At 44.7% G+C, this 23,234-nt stretch overlaps 1 long non-coding RNA gene across 1 annotated transcript in view; it reads right to left on the bottom strand.

Annotated features, from left to right (window-relative positions):
• The window catches only part of LOC147017572 (uncharacterized), a 152,719-nt gene extending 132,962 nt beyond the window's left edge, over positions 1–19,757 (bottom strand). The window contains exon 1 of the long non-coding RNA XR_015049551.1: positions 18,915–19,757. This is a non-coding gene — a long non-coding RNA (uncharacterized LOC147017572). The remainder of the gene's footprint in view (positions 1–18,914) is intronic.
• Between the last annotated feature and the right edge of the window lie 3,477 nt (positions 19,758–23,234).

Raw genomic sequence — 23,234 nt, 5'->3', positions numbered from 1 at the left:
CAAAAGCTTTGTAAGTAGTCAGGAGCTCAAGAGGGCCGAGGAAGGACTTAGCACGACGGAGGATTCCCAGTCGGCGACTGGCTTTTGAGGCGAGGTTGGAAATGTGACTTTCCCAGGAAAGGTCATGGCAGATAGTGAGACCTAGAAGCTTGAAAGAAAAGACTTCTTCCAGGGGATTGTTGAGAAAGTGGATGGGGGGGTTTTGTAAACGGTCCTTTCGAAGAGACATAGTGAGAGTGTGAGATTTGTCTGGATTGAAAGACATGTTCCATGTGTTGGACCAGTTTGTGATTTTATCCAGATCTGCAGTGAGCGAAGAAGCTGCTGCTTGCCGGTCTGAGGGATGACAGATTGTACGGCAGAGGGTGGAGTTATCGGCAAAGAGAAATAGAGGATTTTCCAGAGAGTCCGAGAGATCATTGATGAAAACCAGAAAAAGAACAGGGCCCAGAACGCTACCTTGAGGAACTCCAGCCTGCACAGGAAGAGGGGATGAAAGAACTCCATTTAGGGCCACACGTTGACTGCGACAGGAGAGGAAGTCTGCGAGCCATGAGTGGAGATGGCCTTGAATACCATGGGAAGAGAGTTTGGTGAGTAGGGCAGGGTGCCAGACCGTGTCAAAAGCACGTGATATGTCCAGGGATACGGCTCGGATTTCCTGTCTGGCATTGAGGACCTCCATCCATTGATGGGAGAGCAGTAGCAGCATATCCAGGGTAGAGTGACCTGGTCTGAAACCAAATTGATGATTGGAAATCAAGCCATTGGAGAAGAGGAAGGATTTGATGTCTGAAGCGATGATGGATTCCATAACCTTGCTGATGATTGGGAGAAGGCTGATTGGTCTGTAGTTACAGGGATCTGTTTTTGCACCTTTTTATGCAGGGCAGTGATGTTAGCAGATTTCCAAGCAGATGGCAGATGACCTTGGGAAAATGAGAGGGTGAATAGAACAGAGAGAGGGTGAGCAAGAGCAGAAGAGCAGGCTTTGAGGACACGTGGGCTGATGCCGTCTGGACCGGTTGCAGAATCTGACTCGAGGTTTGAAAGCAAGCTCTCCACCTTGTCAGGAGAAAAGGATACAGAGTCCAGGGACAGTTGGGTGCGACTGGGTAAAGTGGGTAGAGATAGTGATGGGTTTGGGACACAAGATTTAGCTGCAAACACCGAGTTTAGACATTCAGCTTTATCACGTGTGGAATCAGCAGTGCGGCCATTTGAGGTAAGGGAGGGATGGAGGGGGAACATACACCAGAAACAGTTTTGATTAAACGCCACCAGGATTTTGAGGAGGGAGAGAGGTTTGAGAGTTCAGACTTGAGATGAGAAAGATGTTGTTTTCTGGCTCTCCTGAGGGTAGATACACACTTGTTCCGAGCTTTGTGGAAAGAACTGAGATTGCCCTCAGTTGGGTTTGCTTTCCATGAGGCAAAGGCAAGTTGTTTCAGGACAACTGCCTCGCCACAAGCTTCAGTAAACCAAGGGCGGGAGGAAGGGTAAGACAACTGAACACGAGAGGGGATAAATCTGTGCATGAGGGAGAGCAAGTTTCTTTGAAAGAATTCCCAGGATGAGTTGATGTTTGAAAAAGTAGTGATAGGAGACCAGTCTGTCAGTTTGATGGCTGCTCGGAGACCCTGCCAGTCGGCTTGAGTGAAATGCCAGACTCGACGGCGGTGAGGTGGTTCTCTGATAACAGCCAGAGAGATGTCCACTTTAATAAGGACGTGGTCAGAAGAACCAATTGGAGCGAAGGAAGAGCAGCAGATATTGTCAGGGAAATTTGTCAAAATCAGATCCAGAAGAGATGGAGTACCATTGGTTGAGATCCGGGTCGGGAAGTTGACCGATTGAGTCAGTCCCAATGAGTCACAGAAAGCTTTTGCTGATGTGCCATGGCAGGTGAGAGAGGTACCCACACCTAGCCAACTGGCGTGATGACAATTGAAGTCGCCACATAAGAGGAAGAGAGAGTTTGGATGAGAAGATAGAAGATGGTCCATGTTTTCGGAGAGTGAGGTGTAGATGGAGTCATCACTGTTCGGTGGACGGTACAGTACACATATAAACACGAGGTGGGAGTGGAGGGGAAGCTCATTACTTGCTGAAAAAAAAATCTGTGCATTGCAAGAAGACTAAAGATGTTTGTGTGGTGAGCGTGTGAAGGGGTCTAATGGGTCCACAGGTCTAAACGGTCGAAATGTTTCAAATTATGTTTAAAAAATGATTTTTTTCTTGAAACATTTAAGGACATGATCCATCTCCATACGAACCTTAGAATCTCTCATGCAGTCGGGATTGTGCTTATCACAAACAAATCGCTCAGAATGATGGAGCACGAACCACTCCCTCAGAATGATGGAGCACGAACCACTCCCTCAGAATGATGGAGCACGAACCACTCCCTCAGAATGATGGAACACGAACCACTCCCTCAGAATGATGGAACACGAACCACTCCCTCAGAATGATGGAGCATGAACCACTCTCTCAGAATAATTGAGCGCGAAACACTCACTCAGAATGACGGAGCACGAACCACTCCCTCAGAATAATGAAGCACGAACCACTCGCTCAGAATGATGGAGCATGAACCACTCGCTCAGAATGCCGGAGCACAAACAACTCGCTCAGAGTGACGGAGCACGAGCGTCTCACTCAGAATGATGGAGCATGAACCACTCGCTCAGAGTGATGGAGCACGAACCACTCGCTCAGAATGATGGAGCATGAACCACTCTCTCAGAATAATGGAGCATGAACCACTCCCTCAGAATAATGGAGCATGAACCACTCTCAGAATAATTGAGCGCGAAACACTCACTCAGAATGACGGAGCACGAACCACTCCCTCAGAATAATGGAGCACGAACCACTCGCTCAAAATAATTGAGCGTGAAACACTCACTCAGAATGACGGAGCATGAACCACTCCCTCAGAATAATGGAGCATGAACCACTCACTCAGAATGACGGAGCATGAACCACTCGCTCAGAATGACGGAGCACGAACCACTCCCTCAGAATAATGGAGCATGAACCACTCTCTCAGAATAATGGAGCATGAACCACTCCCTCAGAATAATGGAGCATGAAACACTCGCTCTGAATAATGTCGCATGGCAAAAGTGTCCACAGTGAGTGAATGATTCACTCAGAATGACGTAGTGCGGTTGTTCTTTCTCTCCTTTTTGGGGTTTAATAGCAATTTCAGAGCCACGAGACTCTTCATACTGTTATGATTATGGGGGTAAATGAACTGATTTAATAGTACAGATAGGATTGCATAGTGTAGCATAGTCCGTGGACGAGTAGAAGCACCTCGATGTAAATAAGCAGGGAATCTGTGAGCTTAAGTGAGAGCTCACCCCTGAGAGTGAAAAGTTCACGCTTCCATTCAGTGCGCATCCTTCATGGATGTGGGTGGTTCTCAGCAAGCCAGTCTGGGCTCACTAGTCGAGTCTATGGTCTGAGGCGCGCTACTCGGCCCAATATCAATCTTACATCAACGAACAATTTCAGACCTTGAATGTGTATCGTCTCCGAGTGATAAGAATTCCTCTTATCTTGTGCCTACGCAATGTTTTCAAAGACGCCAAAGAAAAATGAGGATCACCATCAACCAAAAAAAAACAAACAGAGACTAGAAAGCATCTCAAAATGCAAAGCCTGTCAGCATCTGCTTTATACTCAAATGAAACTTGACAAAAACAACAGCTAAAAAAAAAATGCAAATATTATTCATTAGTATTCTCCATATTCTCAAAATAAAGGGTTGAAAATTCGGTTGCAGAAATTCAAATGGGAAATAAAAAGTTATGGCCTGGACATACACAATGAAGTTCAAATGATAAACTTGAGAGTTTATAGAATACCTTACCACGTGTGGTGTTCAGGTATATAATCCAATTGAAATAAAATAATGATTTTAACGGTTGGATAAAAACAAAATCAGGAAGTTTACCGCCAAGAGGCAGTGTCTTCTACACCACCTTATTTAACATGTCCACGTACTGCAAAATTGGAGGTTTTTGCAAGTGATAAGGTGATTTGTGTTCCACAGCGTTCAAGTATCTTCTTCTTCTTTCGGCTAGCTCCCGTTAGGGGTCGCCACAGCGGATCAACCGTCTCCATTTCGCTCTAATTTCCACTGGTACCCTGCTGACCACCGGTACCGGTGGCGGTCATTGGGAACCCGGGCTTCGACCGATCCGGTATGGAAATTCGTTTTGTTGTCCGCATAATGATTTGGCATAGGTTTTTACGCCGGATGCCCTTCCTGACGCAACCCTGGTCGTCTCTTACGACACACAGGGATATGGTACACCTATTCTAACCAGGGCATACACCGGGCCCAGTACAACTGGTACTCATTTCGCCGACCTCGGAAGGATGGCAGGCTGAGTCAACCCCCTGGTGTTTTCGACATATATATATATATATATATATATATATATATATATATATATATATATATATATATATATATATATATATATATATATATATATATATATATATATATATATATATATATATATATATATATATATACACACATATATTAATTCAGTGTCCCAACGGGGCTTGAACTCAGGACCTTTTTGGTCCCAAGCCACTGCCCTAACCACTGCGCCAACACCAGGCTCGACAGCGTTCAAGTATATCATTAAATTTACATAAAACAAGTAAAAAAAGACAAAATTATGAGGTTTTTTGGTTAAATAAATTTGCTTTAGTAACCCCGTTGGTTTCGTAATTTTGCTGTACGGAGTTAAAGAGCAAGCCCATATTAATGTTCAATTAAAATGGCCGCCAGTCTACCAGTCAGCCATCTTTGATCAGATTGCAAAATAAAGTGAGATGCAAATGTATGTCTTCAGGTACTGTGCTTGTGCCAAGTGTGAACAAATTTGGACCATGCATGTCTGAGAAATAGTTAGGGACACATTTAGGTCACAAAATGGTCGTCAGTCGGCCATGTTGGGTCTGATCTTGAAAAAACAAATGACGTGCATATGTAAGCCATTATTATCTGTGTGCTAAGTTTGAACAACATTGGCAATGCACGTGCGAGAAATGGTTGAGGACGTGTTCAACATCGGGGTTTTTTTTTTTACAACTAAAATGGCCACTAGTCAGCCATCAAGTAAAATGATGTGCATTTGTTTACCAAAATTTGTCATCATTGTGACAAGTACGAATAAAATTGGTCCATACATGTCTGAGATATGGTTGCAGATGCGCGCGCGCACGCGCACACGCACACGCACACGCACACACACACACACACGAAAATCCATAAACCCCCATTTTGGACAAGCTAATAAAGATTGTAAATAAAAGGTTCTCCAAAAATTTTTTATCAGAAGTTTACCACTCTTGATGCAGCGTCTTTTGAACCACCTTATTTAACATTTGTCATTCATGCCTGTTGTTTGTGTCCTTTATGACATCCTTAAAAACATGATGTTTCCTGTCTGGAATGATTTTCGATTTTGTTTAACTGCCAGGCACACAGACAGAATTTTTTTTTTAATCTCACTCCCCTGCTCGTGTGTGATCAGGCCAAATTCCGAGCCAAATTACTCTTAAACCGCAGGTTTTTGCACATATTTGTTGAAAATTTGATGACAAAAGCTCAAATGGTAAAACGGTTATGCGCCGAACACACACACACACACACACACACACACACACACACACACACACACACACACACACACACACACACACACACACACACTTGCAAAACCTCATCTCCTGCTGTGCTGGCAGACGTGCCAGTGGAAAATAGCATCTTCCCTTTCGATTTGACTCAAAATGTACACGCTCAAATCGTCACTTAATTGGTCGGCTTTCATCCCGCGCACTTTGGGGATAAAACTTGGGTGAGCTCGCTGTGACAGTGAAAACCGGAAAGACAAACTCGCATGGAAATGCGGTACATATCGGGGGCTGCCCAGGTTGAGTGGCACATGGAAAACAAGGTATTTTACGACTGAGAACACGGCACGGCTCACAGCACGCTCGCAAAGTGTTGATCGCAAACCAAAGCGCAATAAGCTCTCGGCAAGACTTTGCAGGTTGAATTCCTGACTTGATAGCAGATAGCCAGAATTCCATCAATATCTCTACCCGAAACGCCTCCACTTGCTGTTTTTTTTTAAAGCGAGACATCTGTTTCGCAGCACGAAGCGTACGTTCCATTAGCGCGCGCTTCGCACACGCGTAGATTTGCGCAAGAAATTACACTTTCCTTTATTTATAGTGTAAATAATGGACGTTGAAAGCATATTATTTTTGCGCTTCACATTTCACTGATTCCCTTTGAATATTTAATATGCAGAAACCAATTGCCTCTGGCGCTGTGACGACAAACAGGGTTAGCACAGCAGAAGGTGCAATATAATATATTCTTCCACTGAAACAGAATATACTCAAAAAGGCTCCACTACCTCGGTGCATATCCAAGCCCACACTGCAGGGAAGGGTTTCATATTAGTGTGGGAAAATGATTGGCAATTACACTGAATTGCCTCTTTTACGCATTAAGCACCTTTGACAGCACACTTCATTATGCCGTCATAATAGCCCACCCCTCCTGCAACCAATAATTAATTTCAGATAAACTCGCAATTCCAGTCCGAACAGAGACCCGTGTTTCCGACGCCCGATGATGTTTATTCAGCGGTTGGTGGTTTGAAATGAACTTTTCAAGAATTTTAATATCGAAAACGCCATGGGAACTTCTTGTGAAATGATTCATGACTGGGTTGGGTCCATTAAAACATGGCAGAAAGGAAACATTATTTTTATTTCTATTTTTCCTAGAGGCCAAGCTTTAATCATTCTTTCTTTATTGTGGTTTAACAATTCTCTGTAATTTTGTTTCTGGGGGTTTTTTTTCTTCCTCTTTCTGCCTTTACAACTGGTTCGAGGAACAAGGAGGCAAACTTTCTTTCTACTCCTTTGAAGTTCCAATGTTTTTATTCTTTGCCTTTTTTTTAATTTGAATTCTTGTTGCTTCACATTTTCCCTCTTTCTTGGCTGAATCTTTTTAAATATATTGTTACGGCTGTGGAAATTCACAAACCACCATTCAGGGCCCGTAGGTGAGATATCTCGAAGTACATGTGTAGTTAGCCCCAAACCAGTTGTATGGAGGGAATTTATGTGATTCATTCGGGCTGCGACGCTTTGAGATTGCCGTTTTTCTGTTCTATCTTTATTTTGAACCAACCACGTCTCAATCGCCATCACACAACAACCACCACGCCAGCCATTGTCACCAACTGCAACCATGCTCCAACCCTCGGACAACAACAACAACGCCAACAGCCACAACCTTTACCTTCACATCTCAATCCCACATCATCGCATCACCGCCATTCCCAAACGGCACCATAACCATCAAACCACCACCGAAAACCCTCCACCGCCTTCACCTCTCTCCTTCTACGGCCATTCCCGCACCACCTGTGAACACTGGGTGTCGGGCTGTCTCTGGCCCGTTCGGCGATTGGTGCCGAACGCACCGAGCCGCGAGCGCAAATAGCGGCCTTTCCGAGGGAAAATTCGGATCAGGAACGCTACACGCCCACTTTTGCTCCGTCCAATTAGCAAGCGTGGGGCGGCTTGGCCCCGCCTCCAGACGCGTCTGTGTGAAATCGATATATGCAAATTCTAGGATCAGGGTAGATTCACGCCCCCTTTCCTCCGACTAATGGGCGAGCGTGGCTCCGCCCCCGAGGTCATCCTGATCCGGATATTTGCACATTGTTTTCTCCTGATGGCCTATAAAACGGTGAGCGCAAGGCGAATCGTGGCAGAGTCAGTCGAGTCAGGTGGCGAAGTGATCGGTGTGTCTTCGAGTTGGGTTCTGGAGTCGGCTGAGAAGAGTTGCGAGAAGAGGTAAAGGAGCTCGGGTCCTTGGCAAGAAGGACGGCGGTCGGGGACGAGGTTGCGGTGTGGGATCGCTCGTCGCGGGACCCAAGCCAGCCAGCCAGCCATTCCCTCCCCCCCCCAGGGCATCAACAATTCCCCCTTTCCCCCGCGCTGAGATAGTGCAAAAAGGGGGCCCCGTTCCCACCCCACTCCAAACGTCGTGCCAACGAAACCCGCCAAGGAGCACGGAGTCGGGGCGCAGCCACACGGCCACATCTGCGGCTCGTCCGCCAACGCGTCACGAGGACGTGGGTAAGAACCCCCGGGTCTCGCGGACCTGGCCGCTCCTCCAGGTCACACGCACAATTGTGCTACAGGCCTGTCTGCCCCTTGTCTATGAGGGTGGCTTCTTTCCTTTGCTTTGGTGTAAATGTGTGTTGGCGCCGTCTGTAAAGTAGAACTGTATAAGTGTTGCCGTGTGTGCGCGTAGTCGGTAGTAAATCTGCGTCGTTGTTGCTTTTGTTTTGCTTGCTATATGTGTATTTTGACTGTTTGGCTGTATATGTGTGCTTTCCGTGTGCCGGGAAATAAATGTGCATTGTGTGAACTGTTTTCCCGTTTCGCTTCGTCTTTTCTTTATTGACCCTCCATCCTGCTTCACGTAAAGGGTTCGTAGTGGGTGCAAAACGCCCGGTAAATAATCTGAACCATCGAGGTCGACAATAACACCGCTCGGTTATCCCGATAGTACGGAATGGGCAGCCCAAGCGGCTCGTGTCCGGAGTCGACCTGCGGCGAGGTACGATCGCCCGGTTTACCATCCGCGTGGGTACTTAGGTAGGTCGAGTTTGGCGAACAACCCTATCCTACGCGGGTGGCCGATTGGCACGATTGTGGTGAGGTCGAAAGGCCCACCCGTGACTGGCTCCGGGCAATAGTTCCCGGAGGGTCACGACTGAATTGTCCGTCCGGTGGGCGACGCGGTCGCGATTCGAGTGACGTGGCCGTCCGCACGCCGGCGGGCGTGAATTCGCAACAATATATTTTAAACAAGGATGTACCAGGAAACATACACGAGGAGAAGGTCATCATCTGCTCCATTTTGCCAATGCCGTGGCACTCTACACCCTATTAACTTAGTCTCTCATTTTACTTTCTATATATATATATATATATATATATATATATATATATATATATATATATATATATATATATATATATATATATATATATATTTTTTTTTTCCTGTTTGCAATGGTGATGGACAGGTTGACGGACGAGATCAGACTGGAGTCTCCATGGACCATGATGTTCGCGGATGACATCATGATCTGTAGGGAGAGTAGAGAGCAGGCTGAATCGAGCCTTGAGAGGTGGAGGTACGCACTGGAGAGAAGGGGAATGTTAGTCAGTCGCAGTAAGACGGAGTACATGTGCGTAAATGAGAGGGAGGGTGGTAGTATGGTGCGGTTGCAAGGAGTTGAGGTGGGGAAGGTGGATTGGTTTAAATACTTGGGATCAACTGTCCAAAGTAACGGAGAGTGTGGGAGAGAAGTGAAAAAGAGAGTGCAGGCAGGATGGAGTGGGTGGAGAAGAGTTGCAGGAGTGATTTGTGACAGAAGGGTAGCTGCAAGAGTGAAGGGGAAAGTATACAAGACGGTAGTGAGACCAGCTATGTTGTATGGTTTGGAGGCGGTGGCGCTAACAAAAAGACAGGAAGCAGAGCTGGAGGTGGCAGAGCTAAAGATGCTGCGATTCTCGTTGGGAGTGACGAGGATGGATAGGATAAGAAATGAGTGTATTAGAGGGACAGCACAGGTAGGACGGTTTGGAGACAAAGTGAGAGAGGCGAGATTGAGATGGTTTGGACATGTGCACAGGAGGGAAGTGGAGTATATCGGGAGAAGGATGTTGAAGATGGAGCCGCCAGGCAGGAGGAGAAGAGGAAGGCCAAAGAAGAGGTTCATGGATGCAGTGAGGGCGGACATGAGGGTGGTTGGAGTGTCAATGGAAGATGTGGAGGATAGAGCAAAATGGAGACAGTTGGTCCGCTGTGGCGACCCCTAACGGGAGCAAGCCGAAAGATGAAGAAGATATATATATATATATATATATTTTTTTTTTTTCGGACCATTCTTATAATTAATTTCTAATTTAACATCCCATCCACTGTAGTTTTAAAAATTAATTTCATATCCGATTTAATCTCTCGGAGGGGAATTCAGCCAGAGCAAACGGGCATTGGGGACCTTCACTTCCCCTTCCCTTCCCCCTTTGAAAATGAAATTCCCCCTTCGAGAGATTAAATGGGTATATTGAGCAAACGATATCTTTGAGAGGTAATGTGGGATTTTTTTTTGAAGTCCAGAAGTTGAATGCATACAGGACAGCCGGCTCTGCACCTCCATCTGAAAGGCAGCATTCTTCGAGTTGCTACACCCCCTACAAGCACTGCTTTGGAATGGCAGTTTTTTGTCTGATTCGCTGAGCAAACTACCAACTGAGCTATCCAACTGTCCCTCTTGGGCCAGACAAAAATGTCTGTAGATCATCATAGTGTACAGCAGTGTAGATTTACTGTAACAGACTTTGACAAGGTGCTTGTGCAGGTGGAGTTAAAACAGTGCCGCAGGCGTTTGCGTGCTTCTATTGCTACTACTTTGGGAGAAGCTTTTATGGGTGAACATAACCAGAAAGGCAGACCAGAGGTCAAAGGTTATGACTGATGGGCATGAAGCTTATTACCAATTTGAAGGGTGCTTTTAAAAATTGCTCACAGCATCTTAAGGCTCGTGAAGGAGAAGAAACAACAACAACAACAACAACACACACACACACACACACACACACACACACACACACACACACACACACACACACGAGACAACAACGCAGTTGACATGAGATGACTCCAGACAAACATAGCTTAAGATCCAGGCGTCAAGGGTAGAAAAAGTTTGGCATGACTCAATGAGGGTCACAATCAAACTGCTGATCTCCCAAACTGAGAACAGACACTGTAACCATTATGCCACAGCAACATCTGCTGTAATTTTATTTTAAGAATTAATCTGTAACATATACAATCGTCTCTCATTGCTTTCCCGTCAGCAGACACAACGTCCTACAGTTCTCTTATCTAATTACATAAAAGTGTGGGGTCATTTGGGGGTGGGGTGGCGGTAGGAGTGAATCGTGAAAAAGTAATAAATGAGAAAACAAAGACAGGGGGAGTATGAAGGAGATAAGGGAAAGGAGATAAAGGAAAGTATAAAGGAGTTCTCGAAGAGTGGGGATCTGAGGGTGGGGAGGTGGGATTGCCAGGGAGATAAGGGGAAGAAGGTTGCGAGTAAATAGGAGTAAGAGAGAGAGGGAGGAATGGGATATGGGTTGAGAGTTGGGTCATCGATGCTGACATTTTTCAATTCGAAACACTTGGTGTCATACATGATTCCCCCATCTCCTATAACACAATGAAATATGCTTGGACATGATTTTTCTCATCGTGATATGGGGGGGCACAAGGGTGGATGAAAAGAATGAGATACTTAGGGTTAGGCTTTTCTCATCTTGCCCTATCAGCATGAACATGATGAAAACCCTTTAAATGGTTAACAAACAATCCTCTGTTTAGTTTCTCTGTTGAAAGAAAGGTTTCAGGCAAAACAAACCATTCGATAATGTTTAGAAGAGACGTTTCGGTATTATACGTATTACAGATTTGTAAATGTATTTCATTTCCGATAAGTGTTTTGGATTAACTTGTTCACTTTGTGTCAAAAATTTGACGATCATTTCTCGGCTACAACATTAACAATAATTTTTGTTTCCAAAAATGATGTTTTAGTGGAGAAACTGGTAGTCAGGATGATGTGGACTGTGGAGGTAGGTGTACTTGTACTCTGAGCTGTCCAGCCTGGGTTTGACCCTCATCGCAGCTCTAAACTCATCCTGGTGTCTCTAATGCAGAGAGATTCATCAGTGGGGTGCACCATCCATCAGAAGGACATTAAGCTCAGAGGAGCCACATGACAGTATATATATATATATATATATATATATATATATATATATATATATATATATATATATATATATATATATATATATATATATATGAACACACTCGTATATATTCAGCAATCCAATCACAAAACGTGACGTGCGAAACCATAATAGGAAGATTATATAAACTATATTTTCTGGACACAATTTGAATGCCATGAAACACTGACACCACGACTTGCTCACAAGACAACTGATGACCAAACCTTCCCGATGCACGCATGGCCTGTTCATTTTGAGCTGTTAAGGTTTTGTTTCAGCATTTTGTAAAATTTAATTTTAGTATCACTGATAACATGGTGAAAACCTACTAATTTTGCCTTGAACTTCCATCCCAAACTTGAGCCATTCGCCAAGAGCAGTCAGCATGCTTGAAAAGGTCGTCTGCTTGCGATGAAAGTGATAAATCTAATAGGACAGGTGTATAAACAAAATGATTTGTATTGGGACGAAGAGTGCATATCTGTAATACAATCCATCCATCTGGACCATACTCTGCACAGAGCATTGGTGTTGCTTAAGCAGTCCCCTTGGCTATTTGGCACAATCCTGGACGGGTCACCACTCCGACACAGGATACCAGCATGCTGGCACTCATTTTGCCAACCTCAGAAGGATGACAGGCAGAGTCAACCCCACCTGGAATTAATTCAACGGCGAAGTGGGATTTGAACTCAGGATTACAGAATCCCAAGCCCACCACTCGAACCATTAAGCCAACACCAGGCATGTAATACAGCGCCGTATTGTGTTATGTGTGCTATTGCAGGGTGAGAGTCATTTTTTACCACCTAGTACCCAAATTCCGTGTGTGTGGAGCGAGTAATCGTAGGGTAAACAGGGTTGCCCCAGTACAAGACCGCACCGTTACGAAGCAGCGAGGAGCCATCACGAGGTGTTTGCTTTAATAGAAGAAGCAAACTGTGTGACATTAATAGGGGAATGACTGCCTTGACCCCCACCCCCTATACCAGCTTGGTTTTAGTTTTGAATAGGTGCCAAAGAGCCCCATCCACCTTCATGTCCGGATCTCGCAACCCTGGGTTTTCATCTGTTTGCAAATCCCCTGATTGGTCAGAGTAACACTACACAATGACCTACTCTTTTTTTTCAAAGATATCGTGAGATCAACGGTTAAAATGGACTTTACCACCAACGTACAATTACAATAGTTTGCAAATAACGCCCATCCATCCATTGGGACCATACTCCGTTCAGAGCGTTGGTGCTGCCTAAGCAGTCTCCTTGGCTATTGGGCACAATCCTGGACGGGTCACCACTCCGACACAGTATACCAGCATGCTGGCATTCATTTTGCCGACCTCAGAAGGATGTCAGGTCGAGTTAACCCCACCTGGTATTGATTCAACAGTTGAGTAGGGTTTGAGTTCAGGACCCTCAGACCCCAAGCCCGCCACCCTAAACATTAAGCCAACACTAGACATAAATAACCCCCAATACAAGGATTACTCCAGGTTTACTCATAAATGACTCATGTATTGTTGGCCAAGGTTCAGATGGACCTCGATGGCATTGCACCTCCACCCAAGTGAATCTATATCGTGTAATGAGCCTTGAGTACGGTCACCTCGTCGAGTCATTTTTAGAGAAAGTCATTTGGACCTGCTACACTTGGCCTAACAACACCATTGCCACGTTTTGAGGGCACTGCTCCAGATGGCAATCTTAGGCGAATCAAATTCCAGTGTAATTGAACCAAGAAAATGAAAGTTAAGAGCCGGGTATACCATCATGATGGAACGACCTAACGTCGAGATCCACGGACAACATTGCAATGTTTTATACTTCTGCACAACACATGGACACCTGCCAAAGAACCACTTGACATGCAATCATTGGCATGCGATACACGATTCCGAGCAAGCATACGTCCCACTCTACGAATTGGACGGAAGCAAATCCCTGATGGGGAAATGAAGAACTCCAATTTGGCTGCAAGCAGAGATAAAGGTAAGCATGCGTGTGCATTTTCCCAGCATGACTGCCTGATTGAATGGAGCCATTTTGAAGTGCATGCTTACCGCTGAATTAAACGAAGCAATATTGGAATGTGAGGCCTGCTTTATGTATGTTATCTTGTTTTTTTCTTTTTCGTTTTTCTTTGTCAGCACGACCTTCAAAGCAGGGCCTGCAGGGGCTTGTGAAACTTGTTTCTTCTGAACTGCGTCCAAGAGCAGTTTTAGAGTCTCACGCTATAGAAGGGTCTCACAAAAAAAAAACAAAAAAAAAAAACAATTCAAACAAACTCATGCATTTCTCATGAGGTCTCATTAGGTTTGATGATATAAATTTGATGAGAAGATCATCAGATTCCATTTAGAAAAATAAACAAACACATAAATAAATAAATATCAGGGGTATTTTGGAGTCAAGTAAGTACGGTGAAGCGAAGATGCCCACCCAATCCCCTCCGTTATTACATTACCGGTCCTAGTTATTCGTTTGGGTCCTGAATGTATACACCAGAGGGACTGTCTCACTGAAGCTATAAGCAAACAATTTCAAGCTCCGCATTCGACACCTGTAATTTAATAAAATGTGTGAAACCATCCATCAGGATGCAGAAATTTTGGGGGACGATGTTGGCTGGGATGCAACTTTAAGTGGAACTCACGTTGAAGATTACTCGATCCTTATGCTTTGCCTAAATTTGCCCACTTAAAAGGCAAACTTGCCACAAAATTGTGTCCCGAAGGGAAACATTACACCGATGTAAAGCACAGACGCATCTGGTGTTTCATCCAATCCTTCGGGGCTAAAATACAAATCCTAACAATGATCTCAAAATATGCATGGCGTTTGGCTGGACCGTCTCCTGAGCAACGGCCCCACATCCCTCCCCCGTGACCACAACTACGCGCGGCTGAACTCCGTCCGCACGGTCTGGGAGAAACAGGTGCGCGCTCTACCCACCTGGGACTAATCGCGCTCGAACGCCCACGAGTCGGAGCTCCCGTTGTTCTGTCTGTTTTTTCATGTGTTTCCTTGGGAGCCAGGAGTCGCGGGGTTAACGGTGCCTCGGGGAGAAGCTAAAATTAGTGGAAGTCGTAAGCCTCGGGAAGGAGGGATGGCCAAAGCGTCACAAGACATTTGTGACTGCGTTGTCGCGTCAGTGCGTACGTGTGCAGGTGCACTTTAAGGGTTCGTGCACCGCCCTGCAGGTTTCAGACAGCAAAATTGGACCGCGACACAAACCTTGTGTTGTTTGTGCAATTATTTTTGTGGTTGTTTGTGTCGATACAGGTTATGCGATTCCCTTTCAACTAAAACCACAAAAAATCGCTCTTTTTTGCACGCAAAGCTGTTACGAATTAGAAACAAAATTTTTTGCAAGATCATTTCCAATTTACACTGATAACCTGTAACTTCGTTTTTTTTAAAAAAAAAAAACCCAGAATTTCGAGGTGTTTTCGCATAGACACAGCATCTGGGGGGTATAGCGGAATGGTAGAGCAAGGGGTTTTCAGGGCCATCTATTTATTTTAGGGTCCTCATGCATCAAAAATTTTAGACATGTTTGAGTACGTAATTAATATGACCCCGTAGCCGGATCATATCCGCCTCAGAGGATAAAACAATGATAGGGGATTATGTGACTGTCAAAATGATGTATGAATGTTAAATGAAGCCTTTTGCGCATGTGCTGTGTGTGCGTTTTCAGTGACTCGTGGATGAGAAATATCCGTGGATGAGGGGAGTTGGGTTCAGACCATTTCATGTTAGCACAAGCGAGCGCCGGCAGTGAATATATAACAAACACACATGGACGCTTCTCCTTTTACCAATAGATGCAAAAATCGAGTATAATTTATCTTGTGACCCCAGAACCAAACAAAATATATATATATATATATATATATATATATATATATATATATATATATATATATATATTTTTTTTTTTTAAATAAATCTAGCAAGTGTTAAAGCTCTCCCACGTTGATGTTCACATCCATTTTGAGGCCATCAAAGGCTGCTATAAAATGTATATTGGAATGTGGGTTCAGGCAGTGCTTCAACCAGGCCGCAGACAAAAGGTAACCACCACGAGGCCAATAAATCCATAGCTTTTCAATATTCAACACATCCTGACACCACCACTGGGAAAGCTCACTCAGCCAGGTAGTGCCAGGTATCCCTCGCCCCCTGCCCACACTGGGCAGCCGCTGCTAGTGTATTACTAAAAGGAGAAGCGTCCGTCCATGTGTGTGTGTATCTCCATCTGTCATGCTTTATGCTAAGGGAGTTCCTGCTGTTGTAGAATTTTTAAAAATAGTACCGTTGAAGAGATGATAAATCGATTTAGTTGGAACAAAATATCATGTCTGTTTAATCATTTTAAAAATGCCCATTTTAAAAGCTTGTCTTCCCCGAATGGACGGACCTGAAGCTTCAATGCAGTGGTTCCAATGGTATGACAGCAGGAACCCTTTAGCAGAAAGCGTGAAGGACATGGAACGAGCATACAAACAATAAGCACAGCTACGACAACCGCAACAAGATGAATGAGCAATGACGACATGTTGTAAAAGATCCTTTTTCGTGTGTCACTTCATTTTGCATCCTCATTTAGACTCAAAGATTGACATCATCTTCAATATGTTTGTGAAGTGAAACATGCCGTCTTTTAACTAAACCCATTAGATTACTCGAAAGGAGAAGTGTTTGAGTGTGTGAGTGTGGTGTGTGTGTGTGTGTGTCGTTGCTTGTTATCTTCATGTGCGGTTTTCAAAAGGTGGGACAGAGTCCTCCCACGTCTCGAAGGATTGTCATGTCCGAGTACCAGTTTATGCAGGACTCCTCAGAGCTGGGAACTTTCGATCCGAAAGATAGTTGAAACAGTCTTTTATGGCACTGCATTCAATAATTACCTGACATTACTTTACCGTTCCCAAAGGTCATCCAAATGAGCTGAAATCAATGGAAAAACACAGGGAAAGCGGCTGAAACACATTTTCTTACCTTTGAAAGGATTAATTTGAAAAGCAAAGTACAGGAAAGAGGGTCGACAAGACGCTATCACAAACGGAACAAACCAAGCGAGTCAAAAGACACAAAGAGGAGAATGGGAATACGAAAATGTAATGGACTCAAGAGACAAGGACGAAGGCTCTGAAGTGGGAACAACAGGATTAATTCGGACACTGGCACAACACAGCACAGCACAGCATCGGAACATGGGCGGGTCACACGACTACTGAACCATGCCCCGGCGCACCCATGTATGCATGCATTATCATAAACTCCTGATACATCTCAGCAAACCTATAAACAAACCACAGTTTTAATGAAACCGTTGCCACAGATGAAGCTTGTTGAGCGACCGGGAAAGACGTGGCTGCCTCGCTGTTCCCAGCGAATGGTTGGTCGTTTGCACCTCCTTGTCTGGCCATTGTATCACGTCGGCGTCACCAATTTAGCATAGAAGGAAAAGACATCCAAGGCCTTCGGAATCCGTGTCAATCCTTTATTCAGCACACTGCGAACTCCTTTTCTCCCACTCATCACTTCCGCTTGACCTGGTACCGGGAAAACCGAGATCAAACATATTGTTGTAGATCTCCCGCCAGTCGGCGTGCGAACGATCGCGTTAACCAATAGCAGCCGGTTCACCCACCGAACGAGCAATCTAGTCGTGACTTTCTGGAACCATGCCAGAACCCTGTCACGGGTGGGTTCTCAACCCCACCACGGCCCAGTCCATATTCTACCCGCGCCAAATAGGGTCAATCGCCGAATCTTGATATACCTAAGTACTCGCGCAGGTAACCTACCGAGGGACCGTACCTCGACGCAGGTCGGCTTGGACACGAACCGCTCAAGCGGTCCGTTCCGTTGTGAGATAACCGAGCGGGTATTATCGTCCGACCTTGCCGGATCCGATTCTATTTAACGGGTATTTAAAACCCAACTAACATTCCGCAATGCAAGATGGCGTTCCAATAAGGGAAAGAGGACACGACGAACGGGTTAACATTTAAACCAGCACATTTATTTACTCTACGTATGTAGGAGCAACTAAAGGGGGAGCACTCAGCAGAGTGCAAAACCTCCGCCGCCAATACTGCTAGGTTACTCAAGTGAACCTGATATCCTATTCATTCAATTTGACGTCAACAGTGCTCACAGAGTTATAGTTTGCAACTTTACATTTTACTTTTAACTTTTACATACTCAATTCATTCGTCATAACTAGATTCCTTGAGACAGAAATTTATTTTAGGTGGGTATATCCACCTGAAGTTCCAAAATCAGCCGCAATTATAATTTTGGCATGTTTTTTTTGTTGGAAATCACTTATAACATGAAGAAATGCAAAAAATAAAAATAAAAAAATGGAAATTTTGTTGAAAAAAAAGTTGCAAAAATTTTTTTTCTCTAACAATTTTTTTTGGGTGGGTGGGGGGGGGTGGAAATCACTGAAAACATGTAGAAATGCAAAAAAAAAATTCAAATTCTTTTCAAAATGGCCGCCATTGCGGCCATATTGGATTTTGGACGAAGTCCAAAATCTGATTGCATGATCCTTGGACCATACCCAATTCCCCCAACAAGTTTCGTCGAAATCCGTCGAGGAGTTTTTTCCGTAATACTGTTCACAAACAAACAAACAAACAAACAGAAAGGGGTGAAAACAGTAACCTTCGATGAATCATGCAGTCATTCAAAAACACCAACATGCACGTACACAGAACAAGCAATGAATGCGGCACGGCACGTGGGCAAGACAAAGCGCTACAACCGTCTTTCAGCAATTATTAATGTACAGTCACTTACACAGTTTTACTTACGGGACTCGGCGCCAAAACATTCATTCGAAAGAAAAGCAGGAAAAAGACCCCATCAAAGGCAATGGGGTCAGACTGGACCTCTTGGGTCTTTATGGCGTGGGACTTGGCAGACCGAACAAGTCCCACGAGACCGTTGCAAGTTACCTGCACCCTCGTGGTGTCTGGCTTGGGCGACCCGCGACGTCCCGTCTCCACAGCGACTTGCGTAGCCGCGGTCGAGCTCGGGCCTTCTGTGTGGCAGGCGAGCTCTCTCTCCGGCTCTCTCCACACGAACGCGCGGTTTGTGCGACACAGCAGGCCCTTGCTGCGCCTCCAGCTGGCGTCTCCTTGGCGACGCCCGGACTCTCCACTGACTGCAAGCTCCAAGCTCCCGACTCCGCCACGAGCCCAGACTTCCACGCAGCTCCTTGGCTTCTGGCTTCCTCCCGACTCCCCGACCTCTCCAGACTGACTCAGACCGACCTGATCGACTACTACCGATCAACTCGACGGGACCCAACTCGAACGCGAGCTTGGCGCTCTGCTCGTCCTTTTATAGGGCTGGTGAGACGCGGTTTGGCCTCCGATCCTCGACCTCTGACCTCTGCGCGGAAAGTGGACGTGCTCGAGATCACCAAGCTGATCCGACGAGCAAACGTCCCGCGTCGACCTGCAGCGACGCCGCTCGATGCGGATCGGCGCGGCTGGCGCAAAGATGGCGTCGTTTCGGAGACGAAGGTGAGGCGATGTTTGTGGTGTGGAGATGTTGACTGTTGCTGGCGAAGTGGTGAGGATGGCGTGGTTTGGTGAGAGGCAGGTGTGGTTGTGGTGGCGGAAGGCGGTTGTTGTGAAGCGGTTGATCCAAAATAACGATAGTGAAAGAAAAACGGCTAACTCAAAGACCACAGCCTGGTTAACATGAATAGTTCCCTTTAAACAACGGTGGGGAAATCTATCTGGACACGGACTTATCGGCCTAACTGATCTAGGGACCTTTATGGTGTTCTGTCAATTTCCCAGCCATAACAATATTTCCCACAAGAAAGGGAAAATGATGCTGCTACATATCTACCTCTGTTAGTGTGTCTGTCTGTGTGTGTTGCTGTTGTTGACTGCTATCTCCACACGTGAGTGGTTTTCAGGAGGTCAAACGGAGACCTACCAGGTCTCAAAGTATTAAGTATTCACCTCCGTTAGTGTGTGTATGTGTGTTCATCAAGTATGTATAATCACGATCCATGTGCATGTACAATCACAACTATGCATGAGTGTGTATGTACAAACCCATCAGATTACTCAAAGGTGAAGCGTTTGTGTGTACGTGTGTGTATTTGCGTATTTGTATGTGTGTATAAATACATATACATACACACAATTATTACAATCCTTATCTTGCACAATTATTACAATACATATAATTATTGCAGTGATTAGTTTCTCCAACTTCATTCTAAATGGTCCTGCTGTCATAGAATAATAAAAATGGTACTGTTGGAAAACTAATAATCAATTCATTTTTTGGGAAAGCTAATGATTTCTTTTTTGGGAAAGCTAATAATTGATTTATTTTTTGGGGAAAGCTAATAATTGATTTATTTTTTTGGGAAAGCTAATAATCGATTTATTTTTTGGGAAAGCTAATAATCGATTTATTTTTTGGGAAAGCTAATAATCGATTTATTTGCAACCAAAATTTGTGTCCATGTTCTAAAAGATGCTGTTTTTTCCCTGTGTTTCATTTCATTTTACATTCTCGTTGAGACTCACAGATAGATATGCAATATGTTTGTGAAATACAACATGCTGTCTTTTGATTAAATCCATCAGCGAAGCGACGGGTAGGCACAGCTAATCTATTATGATACGAATGTCTCCTGTTTTCCTCACCTGACGTGTGTACACAAAGTCCTCCCCAAAGCCTTCACAATTGTAAGAATAAGTGAGGACCATTATTCTCGTGAATTCATAATATTGCAAGTGAAAGATGTTCTTCCACTTGAACTCGACTCGTAATTAATCATATAAAAAAAGAAAGAAAAAAAAACTCATGCACCTCTAAAATTGCAGAACAAACTAGCATGCTCTCAAACTCCCATGTACCTGGATGTGTAAAGGATCAGCATACGTATCTCCAGCAGAAGCAAGCAGCATAAAGACTCCAGAATATTGAAACTGATGTAACCTATGATCAGACAAAAAAACCCGAAAAACTTGATACAGAAATTGGGTCAATTTCTTCTGCCTTGTGTGTTAAACGAAATCATGGGACAATGAAAACATAATGCGCGCAACATAATTTTAACGGTAACTCGGAAAGTTCGTATTTATCAGTGGCTGAACGATTCCTGTATATAGATATGGAATTATCTTGCTCCTCCACGAGCCGAAATATTACATGACAAAAATCTTATACAACAGGTGTAAGTGAATGTCAAAATTGAGTGGTGGGGCCCAAGAAAGTACCAACACACCTCATGTGTGCAGTGGTTAATGAGGACAGAATTGAATGATAACAGAGCGGGATGACTGTGGTATGGGTGGCCAGGATGGGTCGTTTTAACTGCTGTACAAATTGCCCATTTACTGGTACAATGGCTGACATTTGCGCCATCAAATGATGTAGTCCAATGGAGCATATGTCGAGTTATTCTCTTTGTAATTCATGTACATGTACACAGGCTTCTAACGTTTTTGTCCTGCATGTGTGTTTATGTATAAGCTCCTCCATGAGCTTCGGATAGATGTCAAATTGTCACTTTTCAGAATGCATCCCCAAAAACGTGACATTTTGTTGGCACGACATGACGTTCACTTCTGGAATCAAATCTTCCTTCATTCAGTGATTGAGATATGCATGAGCCCACCCGATGTAATATACCTTTTTTGACTGTGTATATGTCCACCACATCACAGCTACAGTGTGTGTGTGTGTGTGTGTGTGTGTGTGTGTGTGTGTGTGTGTGTGTGTGTGTGTGTGTGTGTGTGTGTGTGTGTGTGTGTGTGTGTGTGTGTGTGTGTGTGTGTGTGTGTGTGTGTGTCTAAGATACGAAGCTCTTTTTAATCACTGACTCACTCAGACTCACTGACATATTACAGATCAATACTTTACAGTGGGGGGTAGAAAGATGAAATTTTGTATGCCAATGGCCATCGAAGCTGGTATACTGAAAAAAAAAATCACAGAATCGTCCGCCAACATTGGTTAATGAAAATATAAATAAATGAAAAAAAAGTGCAGGTGAGCGACCTGAGACAATGGGGAAGCACGGTAGTTTTGCATGCCGAAGGACATTGAAGCCGATACACCAGAAAGAAAAAATCACAGAACCGTTTGAAAGAATTTGTTAACGAAAATATAAATAAATAAATAAGCAAACAAATAAATATATAAATGAGATATCAAAAGCAAGTGAGCGACCCGAAACAATGGGGAATCACGGTTTGTATGCTAACACAATAGGTAAGCCTACACTGTTAATGTATATACATATATATATATATATATATATATATATATATATATATATATATGTATATATTGTTACGGATCTGGAAACCATATGCATTCAACATACAGATGTCCCAAAAGTCAGTTATGTCGTTAAGTATGTGTGTAGTCAGATCCCCTTCCTTTTGTCCAGTGGGAGAATCAAAGGTGTGCGCTGCGATTTCTTTCAGTTAGGTTATTACATCGAAGAAGCCATCTAACAACCATCCCATCCCCCGTCACAATCCACCACTAACCGGCTGCCTTCTCGCACCCTGACGTGCCGAGGCAGGATCTCACGGTTCCAGTTTCTCGGCTTCCACAAACGTTGTAACTCTTTCACGACGACCTTTGCAACATTGATACTGTTGCTCGACAAGTATGAACCCGCGTGGAATAGTGGGTGGGGTTTCCGGGCAGGGGCCGAAACCCCGCCCAGAAAGGGCAAACCAATAGGAGCCTGTCCAATCAGGGCGGGGAGTGACGTCTGTTCAAGCGAGCCCCACCCCGTTGAGGGAGGTCCATAGATGCCCGAGGACTCTCTGAGGCAGGGGGTTGTTACGAAGGTTGTTCTGAGGTTTTTGACAGGGTTGTGGTGGTTGAGAGTCGAGTGAGGAAGAAGGGTTTTTGAAGAAGTTCTCCATGGGTTTCTGACAAGGTTTTGGATAGGGCTCTGAGGGTTGTTGAGCATGCAGTTCTTTTGAAGGGAGGGTTGAGCAGAAGGTCGTGAAGGTGACAAACGTGTCCCTGCTGGCCCTCTACAAGGAAAGGGAAGAGCGACCCTGACCCCCCTCCGTGGACCCTGCTATTCACCACCCGAGCTCCGACATGAACCACCAGTCCCACGCGTGCGACTGGGGACCAAACCAATGACCATTGTCAGGTGCCACACCACGGAGCACCCCCTTCCTCCGATGGTCAGGTACCCAGCTGGACTCTGACCCCCAGCTCGTCTCTCTCCTCGGCTGCGAGGGTCCAATAAAGAACTCTGGTTTTAT

This window comes from Eptatretus burgeri, chromosome 11 (assembly GCF_056783735.1).
Source record: "Eptatretus burgeri isolate ZD-2024b chromosome 11, Ebu_testis_v1, whole genome shotgun sequence".
NCBI lineage: Eukaryota > Metazoa > Chordata > Myxini > Myxiniformes > Myxinidae > Eptatretus > Eptatretus burgeri.
This window is presented reverse-complemented; position numbering and strand designations above follow the sequence as displayed.